Here is a 4855-nt window from a genome sequence, read left to right as displayed (position 1 = left end):
GAGAGAGAGATACATTTAAGCACTCATGTATGCCCAGGCTACAGGGAATATATGGATGTCAGAAGCAACTTTGTGGAATTTGGTTTCCTTACCCACCTTTATAGTGTCTTCATTACAAGTCTGTTGCTATGACAAAACACTGTGACCAAGACAATTTAAAAAGCATTTAATTGCACTTCCAGTTTCTGAGAGTTAGAGTCCAGGATGGCAGAGCAAAGCAGGCACAGCTGAGAGCTCCCATCTTGATCCACAAGCACGATGTGGACAGTGTGCCCACCAGGAGCTGCACGAGGCTTCTGAAAGCCCCCCCCCCCCGAGACATACCACCTCCAACTTCCTAATCCTTCCCAGATAGTTCCACCAACAGTGGACCAAGTATCCAAACATGAACTGTGAGAGCCACCCTTATCCAAACCAGTAGACTCTGGGGATTGAAGTCAGGTGGCCAACCTTGAGCTGCAAGCATCTTTACCTCCTCAACCATTTGCTGACCTGGAGAAGGAAATCTTGAAAAAGACATCTGAGGTGAAGAAGGTTGTCAGCATGGGCCCAATCCAATCTCACCGTCCTTCTAAGAAAAGGGACTCAAGTTACAAACACGGACACACTGTGGCAGTTGAGTAAGAACGGGTCACATAGGCTCGTGTATTTGTGTGCTTGGTTATCAGGGAGAGCCACAACTTGAGAAGGATTAGGAGGAGTGGCCTCGTTGGAGAACGTGTGACACTAGAAGTGGCTTTTAGGGTTACAGAAGCCTGAGCCAGGCCCAGTGTCTTTCTCTCTTCCTGCTGCCTTCAGATCCAGATGTAGAACTCAGCTACAACGTCTGCCTGTGTACCACCTCGCTTCCTGCCGTAATGATGATAGACTAAACCTCTGAAGCTATAAGCCAGCTCAAACCAAATGCTTTTTTTTATAAGAGTTTCCATGGTCGTGGTGTCTCTTCGCAGCAATAGAGCATTGACTAAGACACACATACAGAAGGGTAAGCCTGTGAAAACATGGTAGGAGACACTTTCTGCAAGCCTCAGGAGGAGGCCTCAGAAGGAGGCCTCAGAAGGAGGCAGACTGTGACATCTTGGTACTGGATTTCCTTTGGATTAAGCCATCTAGTCTATGTGCACTGTATGAGAGTCACAGATAACTACTGCACTGCATGAAGATTATTGCCAAGAGCACCAAAACTGTACCAGCCAGAACTGGACACTGGGCAGGCTATGCATTTATATGAAGTATATAATAAACAGTGCTATCAACTGGAACTGTCTACAGGCCGTGCATGTTGCATTGAGCATCGTAAACAGTGTAGAAATGGTCTGTATTGTGTGAAGGATGTGTGTGACTGTGTGCAAAGACAGCCCCTTCCTATATAAAGACCCTGTATATCCCAGGATTTGGTATCTACAAGGATCCAGGAGCCTAGCCACAGCGAATACCAGGAAGTGACTACAGAAAGCACAGACCAGACACTGGAGTTGGGGAAACCGGTCCAGCTACTGACTAGAGCAAAGGCTATTCTGAGAACAGAATGTGGTCATATCTGACCACATGGTCTTCCACTGTCCCTAAGAATAGGTATGTCAACATCAGAAAGCTCTGCCCAGAACATGGCCCTCACCTATACTTGTTGACACTCTGTGTTCCACTTCCTTGTCTGTGAAATGAGCAAACATCAGAAGCTTCTCTGTGGGTTGTTGCAGAGTGGAGATCAGCCAACTGGGAGACGGAACCATCTTCTCTAGCTGCAATAACGGCTCTGTTGCTGTTCATGTGGCAGTTGTATTGCCCAGAACTTTCTAGAGTGCCTCTCTGCTCCGTGGACAGGTGCCTCAAGTCTAGTGTAACTAAATGCCAGCAAGCAGCATCAGTTGTGCAGAGGGAGAAGGCTGTACCACCTGGGGGTTAAGAAAATTGACTAAGATTTTTCTATATCCTGGGAGGGAAAAAAATCATATACCAAAAAAGCAAAATAGCAATTTTGTTGAAGTCAAAAATTCAGGGTAAGAAAAGGAAAGGGGAAAAAAATCCAGAAATGGCTCTGGAAAAGAGGAAGACACCAGGAACGGTTTTCGCAGACCCTGCTTTCCTGGTGTTGTTTTTCCCTCTCATTTCATACTTTTAACTCCTCGGGAACTGAGAACAGTGAGCTGTGCCTCAGTCATACTGCTGGAATGGCTGGTGACAGGGACAGCCTACGCCAAACTTGTCCTAGACTGTGAAAGAAACAAGTCTAATGTCCATAGAACGGGACCACAGGAGAGAGACGGGATGATGTGGCTGTGTGTCAAAAGAGTGGAAAGGGAATGGAAGGGAATGGGGGCAGGGGTAGTGGGGGGGGGAGAAGAGTGGGGGAGGTGGAATAAACACAGGTTATTCTTGAAAATGCTGTCATGGAGCCCACTTTTGCATGCCAATTAAAAATATATGAGTTACAGAGGTGGAGAGATGAAAGCACGTGCCACAGAAGCGTGAAGGCCTGAGTTCCACCCACAACCCATGCCTGCAAGACAAGAGGATCTCAGGTACCTGCTGGCCTCATTAGAAAATCAGTGAGCTCCAGGTTCAAAATATAAGGCAGGCAGCAGTTCACGAAGACACCTCTGAAGTCCACATGTGCACGCACACACACATACCCACACACACACACAAATGGAAATTTAAAAATAATTTAAATAATATCAATAAGTAAATAACAGTACTGTTAGAAGGAAAAGGAAGTAGGAACTAGTAGCAAAAGAGGATGAATGCTCCCAGCAGAGATAAGCAGATCTCTGTGGCTTCAAGGCCAACCTGGTCTACAAGAGCTAGTACCAGGACAGCCAGGGCTACACAGAGGAATCCTGTCTTGGAAAAAAAAAAAAGGATGAATGACTTGGTGATTGACATAAGCTATTATCTTAGGAGCAAATCATCCTGAAGTAAAATGTACTTTAAACCAGCTGAACACGTGAACACAAATATGTACATACAGGCATCAAACTGTAAGAATAGGAAAAACAACTGCAAGTCTCCTACGCTTTTCAAAGTGATACAATGTGACACGAAAGTGATACAATGTGACACGAAGTATCACATCAGCAATAGTAAGCAGAGGCTTTAGCTCTGGGACAAGGAGGGTCTACAGGGACAGGCTCTCCTCTCATCCCAGGAAAGGCTAGGATACAAGTCCCCTTACTGCACAGGCACACCTCAGGCTGTTACAGGCTCACTCTCATGCCACCGCCATAAAGCAAATGCTGCATTACTGTGAGCCACACAGAATTTCTGGTCGCCCTAGGTACACCAAAGTTACGCCATACTGTTCTCTATTAAGAGTCTGATAGCGAGGTGTTTTAAAAGACAGTGGATATCCCTTAATTTAAAATCTTAATTTAAAATATTGCTGACAAACAAACAGTAACAGCCATCTGAGCTGTCAGGGAAACGGTGTCAGTAGAGCTCAATGGGTTTGTGTGTTGTGAAATTACCACAAACCCTGAGTGGGGGCGGGGGGCATAAAGAGAAACCCTCTGCAGTGTTCTGCGGGCAGCAATAATGCAAACAAAACAAGACCTGCTCCTTGTGGTAGTTACTCTTCCGTGGCTGTGAGAAAACACTCTAACCCCTGGTGTTTTGAATTCTGAAATATTTATCTATATTTCCCCTTTGTTCACATTTCTCCCCTCTACTACAGATACTTAACATGTTTGGATCCTCACATTTCCACGTCCATGTCCCTCCCACCCTTCTGTGATCTGGTATGGAAACCTGCCACACCAGGGAAGGTTTGACTCTGGGATGTTTGACTCTGAACACTTAGTAGCTCCTCCTTGTTGGACCAGGTCACACAGCCCGCCACTGGGGAAGTCGGGGCAGGAAAGCACACTGCTTGCTGATTCAATCTCAGGCTCACATTTGACTTTCTTTTTTCTTTTTTTATTAATTTTATTGAACTATACATTTTTCTCTATTCCCCTCCCTTCCTCTCCCCTTCCCATTCAACCCCCTCCCATGGTCCCCATGCTCCCAATTTACTCAGGAGATCTTGTCTTTTTCAATAAAAAGACAAGATTAGATCCATGTATGTCTCTTAGGGTCCTCATTATTGTTTAGGTTCTCTGGGATTGTGATTTGTGGGCTGGTTTTCTTTGCTTTAAGTTTAAAACCACTTATGACACTTGACTTTCTTTTACAGCCCAGGAGCACCTGCCTGGAATGCTACCAGCCACAATGGGTGGGGGACCTCTTTATCAACTAGCAATCAAGACAATCTCCACCCAGGCAGGCCCACAAACCAACCCAATAAAGTTAGTTACTCAGCCAAGACTCCTCTGTCAGGTGACTCGGGGCTGTGCCAAGCTGACAGTTAATGCTAAGTGGGGCATTCATCACGGTCTTCAAGAAACGCGCAACAGGCAATAGAAGGCGCCAAACCCCGTAGCCGCCTGTAGAAAAATCTGCAGTTATTTTTCGTGGGTTTTAATATCTCTCAGAAGTCACTAAAAACAGAAGGAAAGAAAATCAATAAACACATAAAAGACCCGACAGCACTACCAATCAACTTGTCCTAATCAATACTTGAGGAGAACCTCACCACACAGCAGTATAATTCACTTCTTTTTCAAGTACAACTTGGCCTATTTGCCAAAATGACCACATCCTAGGCTATAAAGCAAATTGTAATAAATGCAAAAGCATTTGAATTGTGGGATAATATACATTTCCTGTCCACAAAAGAACTAGATTAGAAAAGATGCCCGAAAACTTAAAAAGAAAATCCACATATTTGTAAATAACATACCTCTAACTAATTCCTGGGTCAGAGGGGCAAATGGAGTGGGTAAAATGAATCAGCCATCAGAGGTGTTTGCCAACA

The sequence above is a fragment of the Microtus ochrogaster genome, linkage group LG2, assembly GCF_000317375.1.
Source record: "Microtus ochrogaster isolate Prairie Vole_2 linkage group LG2, MicOch1.0, whole genome shotgun sequence".
Classification (NCBI taxonomy): Eukaryota; Metazoa; Chordata; class Mammalia; order Rodentia; family Cricetidae; genus Microtus; species Microtus ochrogaster.
The sequence above is the reverse complement of the archived record's forward strand: the minus strand, read 5'-3'. Positions refer to the sequence as shown.